Below are 24,119 nucleotides of genomic sequence, written 5' to 3'. Positions count from 1 at the left end.
TCATAATTGGGGAGTGGGTGTGTAACTGGCATGTAGTAGATAGAGGTTAAGGATGTTGCTAAACCCTGTACAATGTACAGGGCAGCTCCCACAACAAAGAATTATCTGGCTTAAGATGTCCAAAGGGTCAGGGCCCCTGGGTGGCTCAGTCAGTTAAGCATCCGACTTTGCCTCAGGTCATGATCTGATGCTTCGCGAGTCCCAGCCCTGCATCAGGCTCCCAGCGGACAGCTTAGAGACTGCTTTGGGTCCTCTGTCTCCTCTCTCTCTCTGTTTCTCTCTCTCTCTCTCTCTGCCCCTCCCTATCCCCTCTGACTCTCAAAAATAAATAAACATTAAAAAAAAAAAAAAAAAAGATGTCAAGGCTGAGAGACCCTGTAAGAGAGGAAGAAGAGAGAATGGCAAAAACCAAACCGAGAATTTTGAGGTGTGAAACCTGGGCTGGTGTCTTCCTCGTCCGCTTTGGTTCCCAATCTGGGAAATGGTATTTGCTTTATCATGAGTCCCTCGTCAACATCCACGAATGGAGGTGGGGTCATTGTTTAAACAAGCACACCCATCACGGAAGTCTGAAGGAGGTCCGAGATAAGCTTTCCACTGGCAGCACATTCCACAGCTCAGTTTGGTACTAGGTTGGCCACGACGGCTCTCTGCCAACCCCACCCTCCTTTTGTAAGGAGAGATGCGCTGATGTGTCTTTTCAGTCATGTTACACATCTTATCACTTACTTATTCTACCGCACGCATTTCACGAAGGGTTTGAGGCAGCCAAGTAGATATAAACAATCATACACCCAAACCAGGAACAATACAGATTACAATAAGGGGCGTGGAGGGTTTTTCATTAGGGTTGTTGTCTGTTTACAAACTCGTCTTTTGAAGAACTCCCCCTCAAATACACCATGTACGCAAACACACACCTGCTGGAAGGGGGTCCTGTACTGTCTGTGAGATTTGGATGTACTTGACTCTTCCCACGGCCGGCAGTGAATATGTGATCCCAGAGTGATCTGTCAGAGCACCACTCTGCCTGGCCAACGTGATTGGTGCAGGGACCGGCATGCTATCGGAGACCAATCACAGACCTCTCTAAGGTTTCTTCCAACCTTGTGGAGAACTACGGCTGTCCCATTCTCTGGGGTCTACAAGTTAAGGACATGCTGCATTAGGGCTGCCAGCCCGGGCAAAAAGCCTATCTTAAAATTAGGATGAGAGGGCTCCTGCATGGCTCTGTGGGTTAAGCATTTGACTTGGACTCAGGTCATGATCTCACAGTTCTCATGTTTAAGACCTATATCCGGCTCTGGGCTGGCAGTTGGGAGCCTGGAGTCTGCTTTGGATTCTGTATCTCTCTCTCTCTCTCTCTCTCTCTCTCTCTCTCTCTCTCTCTGCCCCTCCCCTGCTCATGCTCGCTCTCTCTCTCTCTCTCTCTCTTTCTGTCACACACACACACACACACACACACACACACAAATAAATAAACATTAAAAAAAGGGGTTTTTTTTAATTAAGATGAAGGAAGCACACAAAATCTAGAGATGGAGAGATCGGGCTCTGAGAATACCTGTTGAGACCCAGCGATGTCTGAAGGTCAGTGACATGGTCCACTGAATCTCTCTCTTTGCCCAAAGCTATCTACACATTCAATGCAATCCCAATCAAAATTGCACCAGCATTCTTCTCGAAGTTAGAACAAGCAATCCTAAAATTCATATGGAACCACAAAAGGCCCCGAATAGCCAAAGTAATTTTGAAGAAGACCACAGTAGGAGGCATCACAATCCCAGACTTTAGCCTCTACTACAAAGCTGTCATCATCAAGACAGCATGGTATTGGCACAAAAACAGACACATAGACCAATGGAATAGAATAGAAACCCCAGAACTAGACCCACAAACGGATGGCCAACTAATCTTTCACAAAGCAGGAAAGAATATCCAATGGAAAAAAGACAGTCTCTTTAACTAATGGTGCTGGGAGAACTGGACAGCAACATGCAGAAGATTGAAACTAGACTACTTTCTCACACCATTCACAAAAATAAACTCAAAATGGATAAAGGACCTGAATGTGAGACAGGAAACCATCCAAACCCTAGAGGAGAAAGAAAGAAAAGACCTCTCTGACCTCAGCCATAGCAATTTCTTACTTGACACATCCCCAAAGGCAAGGGAATTAAAAGCAAAAATGAACTACTAGGACCTAATGAAGATAAAAAGCTTCTGCACAGCAAAGGAAACAACCAACAAAACTAAAAGGCAACCAACGGAATGGGAAAAGATATTTGCAAATGACATATCACACAAAGGGCTAGTATCCAAAATCTATAAAGAGCTCACCAAACTCCACACCCGAAAAACAAATAATCCAGAGAAGAAATGGGCAGAAAACATGAATAGACACTTCTCTAAAGAAGACATCCGGGGGCGCCTGGGTGGCTCAGTCGGTTGAGCGTCCGACTTCGCTCAGGTCACGATCTCACGGTCCGTGAGTTCAAGCCCCGCATCAGGCTCTGTGCTGACAGCTCAGAGCCTGGAGTCTGCTTCAGATTCTGTGTCTCCCTCTCTCTCTGGCCCTCCCCCCGTTCATGCTCTGTCTCTCTCTGTCTCAAAAATAAATAAATGTTAAAAAAAAATTAAAAAAAAAAAAAAAGACATCCGGATGGCCAGGGCACATGGAAAGATGCTCAACATCGCTCCTCATCAGGGAAATACAAATCAAAACCACACTCAGATATCACCTCATGCCAGTCAGAGTGGCCAAAATGAACAAATCAGGAGACTATAGATGCTGGAGAGGATGTGGAGAAACGGGAAGCCGTTTGCACTGTTGGTGGGAATGCAAATTAGTGCAGCCTCTCTGGAAAACAGTGTGGAGGTTCCTCAAAAAAATTAAAAATAGACCTACCCTATGACCCAGCAATAGCACTGCTAGGAATTTATCCAAGGGATACAGGAGTACTGATGCATAGGGGCACTTGTACCCCAATGTTTATAGCAACACTCTCAACAATAGGCAAATGATGGAAAGAGCCTAAATGTCCATCAACTGATGAATGGATAAAGAAATTGTGGTTTATATACACAATGGAGTACTACGTGGCCATGAGAAAGAATGAAATATGACCCTTTGTAGCAACATGGATGGAACTGGAGAGTGTTATGCTAAGTGAAATAAGCCATACAGAGAAAGACAGATACCATATGGTTTCACTCTTATGTGGATCCTGAGAAACTTAACAGAAACCCATGGGGGAGGGGAAGGAAAAAAAAAGAGGTTAGAGTGGAAGAGAGCCAAAGCATAAGAGACTCTTAAAAACTGAGAACAAACTGAGGGTTGATGGGGGGTGGGAGGGAGGGGAGGGTGGGTGATGGGCATTGAGGAGGGCACCTTTTGGGATGAGCACTGGGTGTTGTATGGAAACCAATTTGACAATAAACTTCATATATTGAAAAAAAAAAGATTTCTTTCACTGGAACGTAAAAGATCCTGACACAGTCCAGGCATATAGCAAGATGCAGGCAAAATGGAAGCCAGAGAGCAGGAGATAAGGATCAAAGCAGGTTTGAATTTGGTTGCGTTTGTTGGTCACCAAAGGTTAGGGTGATCAGTTACATCATTCTCTGTAGGTTTGCCATGAGATCATTCAAGCTCCTTAGGAGACCCCAAGCTTTTTCCTAGCACTGGCTTCTCAAAATAGAATGGACTTTGTAGAAGGAAATGCTCAGATACGGAGAGGACGCCCTCTTTGATGGACACCCTTCAGCAAATATAATCATGGGATTTGCAAAGCTGTTACCAAGACTCTTGTGGATGCTAAGGGACTCCCCCTCCTTACAGGGTTGGTCAGCTTGATTTTGTGGGAGCAAGAGAAAGGCAATGTGCTCCAACTCTGCACGCTTCTGAAGGTTCTCTCCCCTGGTGAACATTCCTAGAGGTGGTTCTAGAACACTGTAGCCACTAACAGTACTCAGCCTGTTTTGCCCTTTCCTGCTTGGAAATCAGCTTACCTGTACCAGCTCCCCTAAAGAGAAGGGAAGCTCAGGAGAGTTAGAATCTCCTGTCCTTCAGCCCCAAGAAAGATGGCAGCGAGGTGCGTGGAGACGTTAGGGGGGCCACACTCAAGAGCCTCCCTTGTCCTCACCTCCTGTCTCCAGGATTAACACAAGCTATTAGGATCTCACATTACCAGCAGGCTGTCACTGCAGTGAGGATCTCAAATGGCTCCAACCCAAGTCACAGATTGTCCCAGAGTCTCTTTCCTTACAAAGAAAAAGGAGAAAAGCCACCGCGCCCCTAAACTTGTCTTGGAGCAGTATCGCTTTGATGAAGCCTAGTCTGACCATGTGCCTCACTAGAGTTCCACGGACAAAGGCAGGTTTGTAGCAGAGTATCACAACACGACACTAGGGAAGACAAGGTGTGTGTGTTTTGTTTGTTGTTGCTGCTGCCCTTGGAACTATGCCAGTGGTTTTACAAGCGGTATTTCATTTACTGTACATGGCAATCCAAGGAATGAGATGGTAATACCACCACTTTCTATGGAAGGAGGGAGAGGATATGTACTTTGCCCAAGGTCACACCATTGGTACGAGGCAGAGCCCATGAGTGTGGACCCAAATCTACGGGACCTCCAAGTCCATGCTCTAGTCTCTGCCTCAGACCCTGACAGGTGGGTGCCGTGGAACCACAGTGGGCAGAAGAACCCCCTGCCCCTGGGGTTCATCCAACAAGAAATGCCTTCCTTATCAGAGCCATGTGTGAGCTCACTGGGGTACGTTGCCCATATCACAGCTATGTGTCCCCCTAAAGGAAATATGCAGATACATTATCTAGGGTTAGGGAGGCTAACCATCAGTAAGCAGGCACATGGCTTAAACCACCCCTCCCCACCCCATAACAAAACCGCAGGCTGAAGAAAATACTGATAGAGGAAGCACAAGAAAACAATTGCATCGACTCTCCCCTTCTCTTCAACAGCTAGCTTGTCACAAGGTTAAAAACAATGATGTTCTATTCAGATCAAAGCAAAGTCAGCCAAGAATAATCAAAACTCTCATGAAAAATATTCAAAATATGGACTGTTTATTAATGGTAAGTTTCATCCTCAACATACATCATGCTTTGATGTTAGCTAATGATCGTATGACATCACCGTGCTTACCAACAAATTTTAAAATAATACTTACTGCACCTTCAGCTCAGCTTAAAATTCATTTTTATGTATGCCTTATAATGTACCTTATAACTGTTCACCGGTACACGCACATACTTATTAGTACAACAAATGTGCATGGATTAGGGTACATGCTAAAAAACATGTTAAAACATGTGTCCAAAAAGCTTCATAAATAAGACAGTGGAAATCACCAACTATGCACTATAAACCAAATTCCCAAGGATTTGCCATCTATTTGGGGCACATAGTTTGGGTGCTTCTCAAACAATGTGCATTCATGCTACCTAGGGGCCTTGATAAAATGCAGATTCTATTTCAATAAGTCTGTGGCAGGGCATGAGATTCTTCTGCTCAAGCTCCCAGGTCATGAAAATGAAGCTGCTCCACAGGACACACTCTGAGTAGTAAGTTCCTAAAAGAACTATAATGGTAACTTTTAAGTGTCCACTTGACTGGGCCACAGGGTGCCCAAATATTTGGTCAAAGGTCATTTTGGATGCATCTGAGAATGTGCGTTTGCATGAGATGACCACTGACAGTCAAGAGACTGAGTACATTGTGCTCCATCATTCGGGTGGGCCTCGTCTAATCAGTTGAAGGCATGTACAGACCAAAAGGCTGACCCTCTCTTGAGTAAAAGGGAATTTTCCTGCCTGACAGCCTTCAAACTGGGGTGTCAGTTCTGCTGATTTCAGACTTCCTAATGGCAAGTGCACATAATGTATCTCTCTCTCTCTATCTCTCTATATGTATATGTATATACCTAGATATAGATAGGTATAGATATAGATATAGATATCTCCTATAGGTCCTGTTTCTCTGGGGAACCCTAATACAGGTACCTCACTAAAGAAACTATACTTTTCCTTGCTATCACTCGTCCCAGTTCAGAACAATTAGGTTGAAACATTGCCATTTTTACCGTCAAAGATGATTGAATATTGACAATTTCATAAGGTTCCATTTAGTGTCAATTTCTTTCAAGATTTACTTGTGTGTTACTTGTCTCGAGCCATTTGAGTGTTAGTTCTTTGAGTGCAGGGATTGTGTCTGTACTGTCACTATTATAGCTCTCAAAACAGTGCTAGGTATGCCATAGGTGCTCAATAGATACCTATTAAATGAATATGTGAATGGGTGAATGAATGAATGAATGAATAAAGAGTGAATGAAAGAGATACTTTCTTTTGTAAACTGGGATGTCAGAAACCAGAATTCCTCTGTGCCAGATGCTGCTCTAGGCACTGTGGACAGTAATGTAAAGAGACAGATCATCAAGTAGCAAACCAGGAAATTAACAAGTTAATTTTAGGCTGTAATGTGAAATGAAGCAAGTAACACCAAGCGATGGGCTGGAGTGGGTGGGGGTGGGGGGGAGGCTGTGGTAACTGAGCCTGGGTCATCAGGGATGGCTTCTCAGAGAAGGCGACACTGGAGCGGAGACCTCAATGGCGAGGAAGCCAGCATGTGAGGTCTGGTGGAGGAGAATTCGAGCCAAGCCAATACGACAGCTCCCAGGTAGCAATGAGCTTGGCATATTTGAGGAACAAAAAGAGAATACGGCGTTCCTTCACTTTCCGATTACGGCGAGCAAATAAAAGACCCCAACATTCCCAAACAGAGCTCAGAACCTCCTCATCTTGCTTCAGAGCTTCCAGGAGTCCCGAGGTCTAAACTGTGTTCTGACATTTAAACACTTGACTAGGATTCCGGAGCATTTCCTCTTGTATCAGAAGCATCTTTTAGTCTTTCAAGAACGCAAGGGTTGTGGGAATGAGGTACCTTTCTGGAGCGGTGGTTACACAGGTACAGGCAAAGCTCCTCAAACCACACTTAAAACGTGTGCCTTTTATCGTGCAACGTATACCCCACTGAAGGTGACTGCTAAAATGCAAGGACTCCATTGCCCAAAGAGAAGTAACCTGCCATGAAAAACGATATAGAGAGACTACTCCATGGGCAACAAGATGTGCCTGCAAGGGTTTCTCCAAGCTGGGGAGCTGGTGAAAGCCAGAAGGTAACCACAGACATGCGGGATAAAGGGGAAGCAGAAAGAAGAGAGAAGAGGCAAAAGAAGGGAAGACATTTATCATTTGAGGCCACTTCTTTAAAAGAGACTCCAAACAAATAAAAATACAAAAAATAAATAGAAGGGACTCCGGCTCGTCTGAAGCATGTTTGAAAAGCACCCGGGACACTGTGCTGTGTAATGTGCCACTTGGATTTCTGATTCTGTTTGAAGGTGGGCAAAACAATGGCATGTGTTCCCTCCTGGCCTCAAGTGTATGGAGCTTCCTACAGGCATTCCTGCCCCCAAGGTCATTTCTCATCAATGCCTCCTCAAAGGGCACTGGCCCTGCCAGGGGCAGATGCAGGAAACACTCCTGGTCTTGATCTTCCAGCGGCTCCTTGAACTGGCCTCCCTGCATGTGATGCCATTTGCAGAACCGTAAGCACTTCTTTGCGATCTGAGAGCATGTAAGTCCTGCATGTGTCCACTCAAAAGCCGTACAGCCTAGTGGTCAAGGTACCTGTGCTCTGGCCTCAGACTGTCCCGGTTGGAAGCCTGACTCCTCCACTCCCCAGGGCCTTGTTCATCCTCACGGAAAGCAATCTGTGCCTCTTCAAAGGCACACTGTCCTAAGGCCTGCCTCAGTGGGGCGGGACCTGAAATTAAAGGAGAATTTATACCCAAGCTCACGGCAAAATAGCAGGCTGGACAAGGGTTCTTTCATAACACCCAGGCCAACACTTTGCAAGGTATTCAATGTGGCCATACCTGGGTCTTCTCTCCTATTCTGAACCTGTCACCCTCCGCTGCTTAACCCTGAAGGACTTAGGAGCCTTGACCAATGTCACACAGCTAAAAACATATAACAGAGCCAGAGCTAGGTACCGAGTTTCAGACTACAACATTTACCCCTTTGGCAGGTCAGGGGTAGAAAATTCCAATCATAAGGGTGATGGCAAAGGGGTAAAAGTTGCTGAGCAGTGACCATAAAGAGGTCCTGTGCTAAGGGCCTCCCAAGCCCAGTCTCAGTGAAACCCTCGCACAAGCCTACGACATAGGGATCACCATGGTCGCAATTTACAGACAAGAACCTAAAACTCAGAGAGGTGAAGTCCCTTTCCCAAGGCCACACAACTCTTAAGTGGCCACGCTGGATGGAATCTCCGGCCATCTGACTCGGGGTGGGCCTGACTGCGTCTCCAGGCACTGCAGGGACCAGCACTAAGGGAACTGGGTGGGGGTGGAGACGGAGGAGAACCTGAGAGCTTCCTAAAGAGGGAAGTCACCCCCGGGAGGCAACCAACAGCTTCCTTGGGAAAATGCACGTCTGGTGTTGTCGGTTCTACCAATTTCTCAAGAGAAGTCAGCAATTGGGATTTCTATGTGAAATCTCCTTGGTTCTAAGTTGGGTTTCAAACACAATACATAACAGACACTGAAGAAATTTTACAGCCCAGACGCAGTGAGCCTTGACTGGATCCGAGTTTGGAAGCCCAAGCTCCAGAGGACATTTCTGGCATGACCAGGACAATGCTACCGTGATTGGCTATTTGATGGTATTAGAGTTTCTGTCCTGCTTCTTGAGTGCGATCCTGGGATTGTGTTGTGTGGGAGAATGTCCTTGCTCTTAGGCGATCCACGCTGAAGTATTTAGGGAGAAAGGGAGAGGGGAAAGGAAAATACAGAGTGGGTGCTAAAGCAGATATGACAAGATACTCATAATTGCGTGGCCTAGATTAGTAACTCTCAACTGGGGGTGATTCTACCCCCAGATGACATGTGGCTATGACTGAGGACATTTTTTTTTAACTCACAGCTGGGTTGTCAGGGGGGTGGTACTGGCACTTAGTGGGGGGAGTCGAAGCAGGCTGCCAGACACACTACGATGCACAGAACAGCCCCCCCCAAACCGAGAATGAGCCGGCCCCAATGGCAGTCGTACCAGGAGTGAAAAACCCTAAAGACATTTTTATCCTTCTTTCAAGTTTTCTCTTTTGTATGTGTAAAATGTTTCACAGTAAAAAAAAGAGAGAGAGAAAGAAACTTAAAAATAAGAATACATAAATAGTGGTGCCTGGGTGGCTCAGTTGGTTGGGCCTCTGACTTCAGCCTAGGTCATGATCTCTCCGTTCCCGGGATCGAGCCCTGTGTTGGGCTCTGTGCTGACAGCTCAGAGCCTGGAGCCTGTTTCAGATTCTGTGTCTCCCTCTGTCTCTCCCTCTGCCCCTCCCCTGCTCATGCTCTGTCTCTCTCTCTCTCTCTCTCTCTCAAAAATAAACATGCATTGGGGCGCCTGGGTGGCGCAGTCGGTTAAGCGTCCGACTTTCGCCAGGTCACGATCTCGCGGTCCCTGAGTTCGAGCCCCGCGTCGGGCTCTGGGCTGATGGCTCAGAGCCTGGAGCCTGTTTCCAATTCTGTGTCTCCCTCTCTCTCTGCCCCTCCCCCGTTCATGCTCTGTCTCTCTCTGTCCCAAAAATAAATAAATGTTGAAAAAAAAAATAAACATGCATTAAAAAAAAATACATATATAGCAATACCTTGCAGACCAAACCAGTAACCACAGCTGGTTACCCTGGGTAACCACAGCCAGCCACTGTTTGCAGTCACTTGTTCCCATACATAGTGGCAGAATATAAGGCTGCTGTGGCTGATGGATGAGGGTCTCTGAATATCTTCCTATGTCATGGGCAAGACCCCCGCATGCCCATGGATTTCACAGGTCCTGGAATTAGCAACTTTCCCATTTTCAAGTCCCAGTCAGCCCAAAAAGGAGCAGCCAACATGCCCACGATTCTGGGTCTGAAAAGTGACATCACGAAGGCCTCTTCTGGGATACCACAACGGCATGGGTCACGAGGAGCAGTTGGTGACATGGGGCTGCTTTCCGATGAAGTGAGAATGAACCCTTCATCTCAGTGACCCGCACAGCCAGCCCAAGACAAAATAAATTAAGAGGCTGTGGCCAAGATGGTAATTTCACCCGGAAGCTCTCAGGTAGCTGGGTGTATGCCACCCGGGTACCCCCTGACCTGTGGCTGGGACTTGAAATGGTTAATCGCATACACAGAGCACCATGCATTTCGACGGTCCTGGGGGCAGCCCCCAGCACCACAAATACACAAATACACAAAGCAGAAATACGTGCAGAAAACACACAAACAAATGCACATAAGAGAGTGGCATTGGATTTAATGCATCCATCTCCAAGACTGTAAAATAGTCCCAAACTCAAGAACAGTCTTCCTTAAACATGTAGGCCACTTTTGAGGAGCCATTCAGGGAGGCTGCTACATGCGGATTTCTGGGGCTCATCCCAGACCTTTGCTGACCCGGAATCTTTCCCTGTCTGGACAGAACACAAGAATATGCATTCTAGGAAGCTGCCCACCCCCACCCAATGCTCACTCAAACTGAAAACACACTTGAAATCAGGGGGCTGGGGACTGCAGTTTTATAACTCACTGGGTGACCTTGGAGAAGCCACCCAACCTGAGCCATGATTTTGTCATCTATAAGTGGGAACTGATAGCACCTGTCTCCTAAGGTGCTCATGCACACTAAAGGAGTGTTTACACACACATGCACTCAAGTACACACACACACACACACACCTCTCTCTCTAGTGCAGTGCCTGGCAAATGTTCGTTCCTTTTCAGTAATAGTAACTGGCCAGGCACTGGAAAGCCTAGAGACCTTAACAGAAGTACAAAGACTCAGCAACCCTAGAGATTGTGATCTAAATTGCCTAGGGCGGGCCCCTAGCAAGAGGGTTGTTTTGTTTTGTTTTTTAAAGCACTCCAGGTGCTCCTAAACAGCAGCTGGGGTTGAAAACCACACCTGGGAAACTGCCAATAAAATTCAACTATCCTTTCTCTTCAAGAGAATGTACTCCATGGCATTCTGGAATTTCCAAACTGTGTACCAGAAGAGTCTTGTGTCCAGGCTCTTTGAGAAGTGTGGATGCCCAGAGATTCCACATGCAACCAGCCCTTTGGTGGTCCCTGAAGAAGTGGCTGCAACCAACTAAGCTGGGGGGATTCTTTCTCCAGACAGAGCTGCAAGGTGGCAAGACAGGAATAAGATTCCCTCCTGAGCCCTCAGGTCTGCGGTGGAGCTCTGTCTCAACAGGAATACCCAGATCACACAGAGCCTGAAGATCACACATCACCTTCCCCCTCTGCAGGCCAAAGGGAGCCGCCCACCCTTAGCTCAGCTCCCACCTTCCCACCTCCCCTTCTCCCGCCTTTCCTACCCTCCTTCACCCCCCACCCAAACACCCAGGAGGGCTCCTGGAAGCGCTGGTTTGCAAGGGAAAGGCTCAGTGGATACTTCAGCAGAGGAATTAATATGAATCTGCAAGGCAGCCTACCTATGCCTGAGGGACTCTCTCCCTACCAAGGCCACACCCTTTGCCTGCCACAGTCCTGCCTCCCTAGTCTTCCTTCACCTTAACACAGACCCAGGGAACCTACAGGGACTGGCTGGGACTGCGGGGAAGTGAAACTCCTGCCTGTGGGGCTGGGGACAGGGCATCTTGGAGGTGCAGGAGGTGGGCGGGGCCAGCGTGTTACTCTCTCAGTTGGTCAGAGTTTCCTGAATCCTCTCCAAGCTAACTTTTGTGCTTCAAGACCCCAACATCCACCCACACCTCCCTGCTGACCCAAACCAAGAGGAATTTCCTCACCTCTTGCCCCAAATCCCTCCCCTCTGGGGGGAAAAAAAATCATCGGATACTCTGCCTATAAATAGAAAATAATTACTAGTGAGGTGGTCATGCTCCTCCGCCTATTTTGGGTGGGTCTCTTTGTTGAGGTTTTTTAGGCAGGCGCACCCAGTTCCTGCATCCACAGGAGCACACATGGGCCCCCGCCTGAGGTGTGGGGAGGGTGTGTGCCTGTGTGTAGGGGGTTGGGGGGGGGCACATGGCGACCCCGTTGCCCACACTAGGCAAGATCCAGCTAGCTACCGCCCAGCCACCCAGCTGTTCCAAGACCGCCAGTCGCTCTCCAACCCTGCCTGCCCAGACCTCCTGCGAACCCTGGCCTGCATCGCGTCTGGGGGCTGCTTCCCAGTGGCTGCGCCCTCTGCCTCCAAAGTTACTGGGTTGTGCGAATCAACTTAGACACTTTTTAAAAGGCAAAGGAAAATCGCTCCATTAATCCCCAAATGCCTTCTCCCATCTGCTGCACTCTCAATCACTAGGACTTGCCTAATGCAAGTTGAGGGAAAGTTGAAGAATCAGTGGGGCAGGAGGGTGGCTCCCGCCCTTGGAGTCCTCGCCAACCCCTGCAAGGGGCGCAGCGCGGGGAGGAATCCCTGGCCCCCAGCAGGGAGAAGTGGCGACAGCGGAAAGCGGGCAGGGGTCCGAGTGGCGGGGAGGCAACCAAGGTCCCAATTCTAGGAACCTGGCAGCTCAGGGAGAGAGAGAAGAGGCCGCTCCAGGCAAGGCTTTCCTTCTTGTCCTCCCTCTCTCTCTCCACCTCCCTAGCTTCTTTTTCGCGACCCTTAGGAGTTGTAGGCGGCACACACTGCTTCCCTCCCTCACACGTGCCGCCCTTCCTTTTCAGGCCGCCTGCCCTGTTTACCTAGAAGCTGGCATCTGGAATCAGAGGGGTAGACCCCTCGCCAAAACCCAAGACTCCGGGGCCGTGGGCTCCCGGGCTGTGTGTGTCTCAGATCCGCTTGAATCCTAGGTGGGAAAGGGCAGCGAGACGGTGAGGGGTGGTGCAGAGACCACCCCCTACATACACACACGCGCTCAAGTCCACACCTGTGCGGAGCCCAGCGCCCCTTCTCTGCCCTTGGAGCCGAAATTGGCTGCCCAGGCGACCTCCGCCAGCGGAGATGGGGGTTGGGGCGGGGAGCGCCATTGCCCAAGGAAAGGTGGAGAGGGAAGAGAAGGGAGAGCGGCGCCTGGAGGGGAGGCGAAGGAGTTGGGTGGAGGGGAGGCAGCCTACCCTGACTTGGCTTCCTTTGCCGCCAGTGCGCTTTCTCCAGCCCCAGTTTGGTGAAGATGCCTACAAGCATGATGGCCAGCACCCCGCACATGATGTAAAGGATCCGGTTGGTCTTGTCCTTCGTGGGGTGGTGCAGGGGGCCGTCCTTGCGCGCTGGAGGCTTGCGGGTGTTGAGCCACAGCGGAATGTCAGAGTTGGTGCAGGTGCTCTGGTTCAGTCGCCGCTTCTTAACACGTGCAGCAGAATCGCAAGTCACAAGTCCCTCAGCGGAAGATGAAGTCGCCCGAGGAACAATTGAACGGCTGGTCCCACTCGTCCCTGATACCGAAGTAGCCCCGGCAGAAGTTCGGCGTGGGCGCTCGGGTAGGGGACGCGTCCCAGACCCCCGCGCCGTCGCTGGCCTCTTCCGAGGCGGCCCCCAGAGCGGCTGCACGCCCCCCTCCCCGCGCCAGCACTACCACGCAGCCCAGCTGAGCCAGCTGCCCGTGCCCCGCTCGCTCCTGCACCCGGCACACGCGGGCGCACACCTCGGTGAGGAAGCTGCCGAGGAGCAGCCGGAGGACGCTACGAATCATGTCTCCCAGCCTGGGCTCCGCCGGCCGCCTCTCCAGGCGCGGACGAAGCTCCCGAGGCTGTTGCCGGGGGGCTGCGAGCCGCCGCCAGCCACACAGGAAGGGAGAGGCGAGGGGCGCTGGTGGTGGGCGGCCCCTGCGCTGGGCTCAGCCCGCTTTCACCTCCCGGATGCTGGCGTAGCGCGCCTAAGGGGAGGGGCCAGGTGGGGAGGAGCGCGCCTGGCCGGGCTGCGGGAGGACCAGCGGGGGCAAGCGCTGGGTGCAGGTCCGGCCCCCTACAGGGAGAAGCGGGGGCCGCAGAGCAGCGGAGAGTGGGTCGGTCCGTGCCTAGCCTAGGTCGGCGGCTCCGGACTAGCCGCCCTGCGCCCGCTCTCAGGATCCCTCTCAGCTCTCCAGCTTGCTAAGTCCCCAGGAGAGAGCCAAGCAACGCTTTTGGTATGAAGAGAGGGCAGGAGGAAAGGGGTGGGGGGGAGGGAAGGAGGGGTGGAAAGGTCGCGAGCTCCAAGGAGGCGGGGCGCGGAAGAGGTGAGTCGGCAGGGCTGGCGGGAGCGAGTTGGGGGGCGGGAGTGCAGAGCTGAACTAGGCTAGCGGGCGGGGAGAGGGGGGAGCGTGGGCAGCCACTGGGGCTGAAGGCAGCGCTCGGGTTTCCCAGCAGGTGGAGGATGGCTGCGGGACCTCCCGCGCCCTCTCTGGGAGGGAGACGCGGCTCAGACCTGTTCCTGGCGAAGAGGCGGCTCAGCCCCTGGCTTTTTCAGGCGTGTGCACAGGAGCTGAGGTTCGAATCTGCCCTCCAGGGAAGGGGGTATTCGCAGGGGTTAGGTAGGGACAGACTAAGTGGCTTCCACTCCAAGGCAAACTGAGACACAGTCTGATCAGGATCGCCCCTGCATGGTGCCCGGGCCATCTCGCCCTTCCCTTCCCCGACTGAGCCCTCTAGCCAGGCGGGCGTCCGGGGTGGTTCTACTCCCTGGGACTTGCCTAGGAACAAGACTGAGCTGGGAAGGCTGGATGGCAAGCCACCGGCCCCAGGGTAAAGACCCCTGGAGAGGGCCTTGGGAGGAACTGAAGTCAAAGAAGCCCAGGGGGTAGAAAGAGGCAGCAGACCAGGCCCAGGCGTCCCAGAAGGTCTTTCCATGGGATTCTCCCAGGCCCCAGGACCTGCCACTTGTGTCCTTCTAAGACCTCGCGGGGGCGTTCCCTGCGTTCTACAGGAGGGCACACAGCACGCCCAGATCCATGCAGCACAAGGCCTGGACACCTAGCTTCAGCCACCCTCCCGCATCTGGAACTCGCGCCCGGGTCTCTGGAGTCCGCTGGCCCCTTGCTCACGGATCCCCCCAGACATCCTCACCCGCTGTGGTGCAGTCCAGCCTTGCTTCCTGGGCTTCCAGCCTCTGGTCCTTGCCCTTCAGCATTTCCAAATCTGCCCTCTCCACTCAGCTGATTCCAGCTGGAATCAGTTGGCCCTCTCTCATTTATCCCACTTCTTTCCTCTGCTTGAGTTTGACTCCAATAGCCCCCAAAACAGGATTTGCACCAAAGCTGCTACACTGAATTTAGATCTCCACACGCCCCTGTTTTGTTTTATTTTGTTTTGTTTTGTTTTAATTGCATTAACTAAGTATACACCTTGCAGTCAGCTGGGCAGTTTGCAGGGAAATGATGTCTCCACCACCCTCCCCTCCACTGGGTTTCAGTCAGGGGCTTCTCCGGGCATTTTCAAAGCACCAAAAAGTTGGGCCACCAATAAAATGACATAGTGGGTTCTCTTTAACCGAAAAAGCATGGTGGGGAGGTGGTTACTGAACTCCTTTGCAAGTTTTCTCAAAATGACAGGGAGTTTGGCTCACTGTGCCTTCTCTTGGAAGAATGTCACCTCCTGTCTTCTGAAAGACTAGCATAGAATGACCCTGTTCCAGCAAAAAATGAACCAGGCCGACATTGACCCAGCATATCCAGGAGTATGCCAGCCCTCGGAGACTCACTGAATCGCGGGCTGTATTATGTCCCAAACCCACCTGGACAAGGTGTGAGATTGTTTAGTCTAAATGCATCAGAGCCATCGGAACGAGGTTCCCAAAATACGGCAGTGTGGCATGTGGGACCCACCACCACTGTGTGAGCCTCTAAAACACAAGCATTGGTGTGTGAGAACTAATGATGGCTGACATCTGATGCCTACAATATACCCACTAAGCTTGTCTTTTCTAAAGTCACCTCCTCACAGATGCTCAAAGCATGCCTAGCATCTCGCAGACAATCTGGGAATAGTTGCTAAACCACTGGAGTGACTGATCTCCTGTAACTCTATCTCTAGGTGATACTAGGAGGCCCACACAACAGAGGGAGGGACTAAGGCCCAAAGGGATTAAACTAGATGCCCACAGTAGAGCACCAAGGGACACTACACAGTTGGCATTTGACCCAAGAAATGTGACTCCTGGGTCTGTGTTGTAACCACTGCAGGTAGTGCCTGCCTAAAATAGGCCTCCAGACTCCCCGTCCATCTGACGTTACATGATGTATTTGGTTTTTGCCTATCTCCGCACATTGAACGGTAAACTCCAGGGCAGAAAGGGGCCTTGACTCATGCAGCATCTCCCAGCACCTACAGCAGCAAGAAGTATGAGAAACACCCAAAAACTATGTACAGGCTGTTTTGATGAACTTACTAAACTCTTACGCAAGACCTTTGGTGTGACACCAAGGGAGGAAAGAAATGCATACAACACGGACAGACAATGGAGTTTCTGCTGTCAGGACCACACAGAGGGATTGGGATATTTCTATGATATTTTTATGATAAGAATCCTAACAGCTATGAGACAATATCTCATTATGATTTTGATTTGCACTTTCCTGGTGTTAGTGACGTGGAGCCCCTTCATGTATCTGTACGCCATTGTGTGTCTTTGGGAAAATCTTTGGGAAAATGTCTATTTAAGTTATTTCCCCAATTTAAAGTTGGATTATTTGTGGGTTCTGCTATTGAGTGATATGAGTTCTTTAAATATTTTGGATATATTTTCTCTTGTTCTGTAGGTTCACATTTGATTTTGTTGATGATTTCCTTTGCTGTGAGATGCCTCTGAGTTTCATGTGGTTCCACTTGTTTCTTTAGTTTTTATTGCTTGTGCTTTTGGTGTCACATCCAAACAATGTTGTCAAGACCAATATTTAGGGGCTTTTCCTGTTGGTTTTCTTCTAGAGTTTTACAGATTCATGTACAATATTTAAGGATGTTGAGTTAATTTTTGTGACTAGTATAAAATATGAGTTTAATTTCATTCTTCTGCATGCAGCTACCCAGTTTTTCCAGCACCATTTATGGAAGAGACTGTCCTTTACCCATTGTATATTCTTGCCTGCTATGTTATAAATTAATTGACCACATATGCATGGGTTTATTTTTGGACTCTTTATTCTCTTGGCCTATGTGTCTTTTTTTTAATGCCCGTACCATAATATTTTGATTGCTGCAACTTTGCGATACAATTTCAATCCGGAAATAGGATGCCTCTAGCTTTATATACTTCCTCAGATTGCTTTGGCTATTTGGAATCTTTTGTGGTTCCATACAAATTTTAGGGTTTTTTTTTCTACTTCTGTGAAAATGACATTGGAATCTTGGTAGAGATTGCATGGACCTATAGATGACTTTAGGTAATATGGACATTTCAGTGATATTAATTCTTCTGATCCATGAGCATAGGATATCTTTTCATTTGTTTCTGTTTTAATTTTCATCAAAGTTTTATAATTTTCCGTGTACAGCCCACTGTCTCCAGAAATGTGGGTGCTACTGGGTCCTATAGAATATGTAGATCCTTCAAATGCCCCCACTCCTCTTCGTGTTGTGGCCTCTGTGGCCTCTAGAGGAAATGGGGGAAATTCCCTCTGATGCCTAATATACACACAGGTCTAGTTGGGGAAACCCAAGCAGAGGAACTCAAGTTGCTACTCAACCCAATACTGACACCATCTGGATGGAAACAGGAACAAGCTAAGCAGCCACTGGGCTGAACTCAGAGGGGTTTCACTGGTGATGACTCATGAGTTCTAGCCATTAATCCTTTGCACTGACAGGTGGGCTGTTCTAAAGAGATTCGCCTCGAATGTAGACACTGGGAAGCCAAAGGGCAGATTATCATAAGTAAGCCCTGTGGTATCGGGATATGGCATCAGGACATCTGGCTCACCTGCAAGAGCCTGAGGTGATCCTCCCTGTTTTCCATGTCCTGGCTCAGAAAGCACTGGTTGGTAGAAAGGAAAAATGGAATGTTAAAGCAGATTAAATTATTAACAGGGAAAACGACCTTGTCCCGGTGTACTAATGTGCTGTCACAGGCTTTAATGCATTTGAATGATCAAACATATGCCCCATATGTCAGACTGGGGACCCCTGCTAAGGCACCCAACACTATAAAGGTATAGAAGTCTAGGGAGACCGCTATGGCCCCAACTCTCACTGTGGATTCATATGCTATGCTGCTGAGAACACCAAAAGGTGTTGTCTACTGGAATTTGCCATGGGATGCCCCCTAGGATAAGTGAGTTACTTTGTGCCCCTGGGTGAAAGGGATCTACTCCATCTCTACTGGGATCCTGTTGTCATGCTGAAAGTCAGACCTGTAGAAATGCACTATACCTGGAATGGAGCACACCCCATTGAAAGAGGGAAGAACATGGGGGTCCTAGTATGGCATATTCTGCCCCAGTCTATCTCCTCATGCCTGACAGTGCTGCTTCCCCCTGCCTACATGTATGGCCTGCACAATCAGGTGAAGTTCCTAAAGCTGCTGGTCTCCCTCTCCTTCAAGGCCATAAGACACTGACACACCCCTGACAATCACGAGGCTGATCCCTACCCTGGGTATAAGCCCAGGTATAGCAACTGACTGTGCAGTACATACAGCAGATTAAGTACAGTCACTGTGGAGCCTTGGAATGGATGGATTGGCTATTGCCAGGATTTGCCCTTAAAATACAGTGACTTGGCAAATGTAGTAACAGCATGTGCTACGTTTGTTTGTTTGCTTGTTTGTTTGTTTGTTTCTTTTTTCGTGGAGGCTTTGGGTTTTCTCTGTATACTAAGATCATGTTCTTTGCAAATGGGTGATTTTACATCTTGCTTCCTGATTTGGAAGCTTTTTATTTCTGTTTCTTGCCTGATTGCTGTGGTAGGACTTCCAAGACTACGTTGAATAGAAGTGGAGAGAGTGGACACCCTTGTCACCCTTGTTTTGCTCTGGATCTTATAGCAAAATCTTTCACCTTTGACTACTGAATGTGATATTTGCTGCGGGCTTGCCATATATGGCCTTAATTATGTTGAAGTAAATTCCTTTTATACCAAATTTATTGAGAGTTTTGAATTTTAAGTTCTTGTGTATGAAAGTTCTCCATATCCCTGGGTAAGGGCTCAAATGGGGCCTGGGTAAGAAAACACTGACAGCAGCAGCCAAGGTGACCTTGTGTTGTGCTTTTATCCTGTGAATGAACTGGCACTAAATGCTGTCCCTCCATAATTCTCCCCAAGCCGCATCAGAGAGGATTCCAGGGCAAGATTCTCCCTCCTGGTTCCAAGGGCCCTGGGTGACTCGTTATGCCCGTTCAATAACTAGGACACAGAGGTCATGGGGGACACTCCTGTGGCCCCAGGTGCCCATCCCTGCCTGGCTTGCCCATGCCCTGCTGGAGGGTGATGCCAGGGCAAGAGACAGTGAGGTGGCTGGGGCAGGGGGTAAGGGCCGAGGGCAGCCCAGCATGGTGATTCTCCTTGCTTGCAAGACCATGGCTCACTGCTCCATCCACCATCCCAGGGATCTGCTGCCCCTGCTGCCTCTGGATGCTGTTGCTGCTGCTTCCCGGCCCCAGCCTGTACCAGCACAGGTGAATGAGGGATCTGCCCTTTGGGGACTCACGAGGCCTGCAGAACTCCTCCAACTCTTTCCCAGGGTGTCCAATCCTTCCTTCCTTCCATGGGAGCCTGCTTCAGATTCTGTGTCTCCCTCTCTCTGTCCCTCCCCCACTCATTCTCTGTCTCAAAACTAAATAAACATTAAAAAATTTAAAGGAAGTGTGCTTGTATCTCCGCCTTACTTTTTATTTTTTTTAATTTTTTTAATTTCAATTTTTTTCTGCCTTGCTTTTTAAAAACAATGATATCTTCACTGAAGATCATTTAATATATATACACACACAGTATGTATTTGTATATGTGTACGTTATGTATGTTATCAATATAAATTTACTTCTAAGTTTAATATTTGTGTTTATATACATTCATATAATAAATATACTTATATATTTATATATTTAATAAATAAATGACAGCATATTTATTATATATTTTTAAAATACAGTTAGATGTATAATAATATGAATGACAATTTATTATAATTTATACCATGTTTAGATTATAAACATATTTATTTACTAAATATGTAAGTAAGGCAGTAATGCCTAAGTTGAGTTCTCTATTTTATTTTATTGATTTATTTTGAGAGAGAGGTGGGGGAAGGGCAGAGAAAGAGGGAAAGAGAATCCCAAGCAGTCTTTGAGCAGTTAGCTCAGACCCCTACGCAGGGCTCGATCCATGAATGGCAAGATCACGACCTGAGCCGTTATCAAGAGTTGGATGCTCAACTGACTGAGCCACCTAGGCACCCCTAGAATTTTTTTTCACTGATCATTCTTTTCAACTGCTGTATAGTATTCCAATATGGAAGTACCCTGAGTTATTTAGTCAGTACCTCACCTATGGAGAGATCTCTCTGGGAGACTATCAGTTCTCTCACCGATGGAGGTGGTTTTCAGTCCTTTGCTATTACAGACAATGCCATAATGAACACTTTTCTACATCTTTGACTATGTATGCAATGACACCTTTCTCTCTTCTTCCCCCCCCCCCCACCCCCTGCCTTCCCCTGACCTCTCCTCCTCCTCTCCATCTGGCCAACTCATGGCATCGGGGAGGAGAGACACAAAATGTGACAATTGGTGGTGATGTGACGAAGGCCGGAAGACAGAAACTGGACACACAGTATCCAGGCCAGAATTATAACAGGAATCAACTTGCATTAATTTGGGCAAAAACAGGAGGAAGTTAGGAGGACTTTATTGGGAGATCTAGGAGTAGCACGCAGAACCCCCAAATCTCAGGATCCAGAAAGCCATCAGCCAGGTAGTTAAGTTTCTCTTTGTCTTGTTTCTGCTTCTCTCTAGAATCACATCCATTTTCCCTTTCTGTTTCCCAGCACTGTTTGATCCAGTCTGTGCATGGAGGCCAAATGGGATTCCCCACAGGACTCGGTATAGACGTTCTCAGCTCAGACTCGTTGGCTTTTTCTTGGTCCCAGAAGGCTGATGAGGACCAGATTGGCTGGCAACATGATTTGCATAAGATGCAAATCTGAATGGATGTGTCTGTCTTTGTTTTACATTGTTGGATAAGGTACCATCATTAGAGGAAGCAGTCTTGAGCCCCTTAGCAAGGCATTGAAACACTTTAAGCTGACCCCCTACTTGACCTTTATTTCCAGTCTTTTCTCCTCAAAAGCTCCAAGTTCTGGCCGTGCCAAGCATCAAATCAGTTTCTGTATACACGAAGATTACATGCTTCAGCCAGGACAGTGTATGTTGGATTTCAGCCTCAGCTCACCCATCGTTTGGGTAGCTGTACAAGCAGCAACAGGAAATCAGAGTCAGAAGCGATTCGGAGATATAGAAATCCCTTGATCGTGGCGTGGGTGGTGATGAAGGTTAATGCTGGGTTTCCCTGTATATGGGGATGGTGCTCTAACTATTTTACTCAAATTACAAAGGACATGACGGTCTTGGCAATACAGGATTTGGAAGAAGGCATCCAATGGATGGCACCCGGTCTTCACAGGCACCTTGCCTGTTCCTTTAGACTTCCCTAGTTTGTCTCAATTCCGGACAGGTGGCTAAGCAGGTTACGTCCTCTTCAGGTACCATCGACCATCAGAGTTGGTGCAGCTGATGTCGCTGATGGAGTGGATGTCTCTTATCAGAGGCGGGCCATCACCAAGTCCCGTTGATTCCACTACATATTGCCAGGACCCTGGAATATTGCCTTTCTACTTTTCTCCTGGGATAAAGCAAATAAATAACTGTCTTCTGTCACCAGCACTGGTTCCCCTGATGTGCTCTCCACAGAACAGGTGGGGTTATTGTGCAAAAATGTAGATCTTGGTCAGGTCACTCCTCCTTCAATGGCTTTCTGGTGCCCTCAGGCTTAAATTCACTGCCCTCTTCCCCTCCCTCTCCTCCCTGGCAAATCCTGTTGGATCTGGACCTTGCTACCCTTCAGCCTTAACTTCCACCTCTGGCCCTGTCTTCCAGTCTTTTTGCCTAGCTCACTAATGCGTGATCCTTATCTGGAACTTAGTGTAGGCATAACTGCTTGTACTAGTTTCCTCTTGTTGTTGTCACAAATTACCACCAATTCAGTATTTGAAAGCAAGAAAACGTTATTCTCTTATACTTGCAGAGGCCAGAAGTTCAAAGTGAGCCTTAATAGCCTAAAATCAAGGTGTCGGCAGGCTGATTCCTTCTGGGGGTTCCAAGAGATAATTCTCTTCCTTGCCTTTCCCAGCTTTTTAGCTTGTGGGGCTTGTGGACCCTTCCTCCATCTTCAAGCACATCACTCCAGTCTCTACTTCTGTCATCTCATCTCCCTTTTCTCTTCCCTGGTCAAATCTCCCTCCATCTACCTGTTAGAAGAACACTCATGATTACAGTTAGGGCTCCCTTGGATAATCCAGAGCAATTTCTCTGTCTCAAGATCCTTAACTTAATCACATGTATAAAGTCCTTTCTGCCAGGTAGTAGGTTTGAGGTTCCAGGGATTAGGACTTGGATATCTTCGGGGACCATTATTTAGCCCACCACCCTGCCTTCCTGAATCCAAGGCTATAGTAAATACATTAGACCCGCCCCTGGTTCCCTTAGGATGCCATACTTCCCAGTTACATGCATGACAATCATCCATTGAGGAAAGGACTGGTTATACATTCACCAGCTCTCTTTCCTGCTCTGAGCATGTAGGAACACTAAATTTCCCAGAGTCCTTTGTGCTTAAGTTGGGACCATGTGACCGAGTTCAGCCAATGGAATATGGTGGGAATGATGGATGCCACTTGCCAGGCATGGCCATAAACTACCTCACTCCATCCTTCTGCTCTTTCCTCTATGGCTCTGTATGGCCTCCACATGGCTCCCACATGGCTCAAAGTAAAGGATTTTGTGATGGTGGAGCTACATGATGGGAGAGACCTGGATTCCTAAATCACCATTTACTGGGTTAAGTCACTGAGATTTTGTGGTTCTGCAGTACAGCCCATGACCTGCCCTGACGAATAAATTAAGTCTTGTTTGCTTCTTTCCTTTACCAAACTAGGGGCTCTCTTATTTCCTGTTGTATCTGCCACCACCAGCAGAGTGCTTGGCACGATGTGAGCATTCAATAAAGGCTTGTAAAGTGAATGAAAGGCAACTGGATTTAGGATGAGGACATGAGGGGGTTGGCAAAATTAGGGAGAAGTGTCATCGTCACCATGAGAGATGATGAGGGCTGAAGTGAAACAGGAGGAACGGGGATGACAGGAAGGAAGGATCTGATGTTTGTTCAGGAGGGAGAATTGACAGAACTTGGTGACTGACAGGATATGGAAGTTGAAACAAAGGGAGGCACCAAGGACCTCCCGGTTTACTGGTTTGGACACATGGCTGGCTGTTTGGGTACCAAACTTTCCAATGTACAGGGGTTGTTCTGATTATGTAGGTGAAAGTACAACTTGTATAACTTTATGTGACTGTTGCTTCTTTGCAGACAGTAGAAACGTGTGTATAAGTTTGCCCTGGAATACTGTCGGTGAGGCAGTCTTGGTGATAGGGGGATTTTCATTCTACCGTGGTTGGTAGTAATGCCATTTGAACTGTTTGGTAGGTTGAAGCTATCCTCTAAATGTTTGTGTCCTCTCAGGGGTGCCTGGGTGGCTCAGTCGGTTAAGCTTCGGACTTCAGCTCAGGTCATGATCTCACGGTCTGTGAGTTGGAGCAAGTCTGTGAGTTCAAGTCCTGGGTCGGGCTCTATGCTGACAGCTCAGAGCCTGGAGCCTGCTTCAGATTCTGTGTCTCCCTCTCTCTCTGCCCCTCCCCTGCTCATGCTCTGTCTCTCTCTGTCTCAAAAATAAAGAAAAATATTTAAAAAATTTTTTTAAATAAATGTTTGTGTTCTCTAAAAATTCCCATCAGGAAATCCTAATGACCAATATGATGATATTAGAAGGAAGGACCTGTGGGAGATGGCTAGGTCATTTGGGTGGTGTCATCATGAATGGAATCACGCTTCTTATAAAAGAGCCCCCACAGA

At 48.3% G+C, this 24,119-nt stretch overlaps 1 long non-coding RNA gene and 1 pseudogene across 2 annotated transcripts in view; both read right to left on the bottom strand.

Moving 5' to 3' along the window:
• Nucleotides 1-24,119, bottom strand: part of LOC123380422 — a 34,085-nt gene that overhangs the window by 1,886 nt on the left and 8,080 nt on the right. The window contains exon 3 of one of the 2 annotated variants that reach the window (XR_006586165.1): nt 20,824-22,458. The exons of the other annotated variant lie outside the window; for it this stretch is intronic. This is a non-coding gene — a long non-coding RNA (uncharacterized LOC123380422). Of the gene's footprint in view, nt 1-20,823; nt 22,459-24,119 lie in introns of those variants that run through there. 2 annotated transcript variants of the gene reach the window in all.
• Nucleotides 10,355-13,843, bottom strand: LOC123380414 (annotated as a pseudogene).

The sequence above is a fragment of the Felis catus genome, chromosome D1 (assembly GCF_018350175.1).
Source record: "Felis catus isolate Fca126 chromosome D1, F.catus_Fca126_mat1.0, whole genome shotgun sequence".
Taxonomy (NCBI): Eukaryota; Metazoa; Chordata; class Mammalia; order Carnivora; family Felidae; genus Felis; species Felis catus.
Note: the sequence above shows the minus strand (reverse complement) of the source record. Positions and strands in the feature narration are given on the sequence as shown.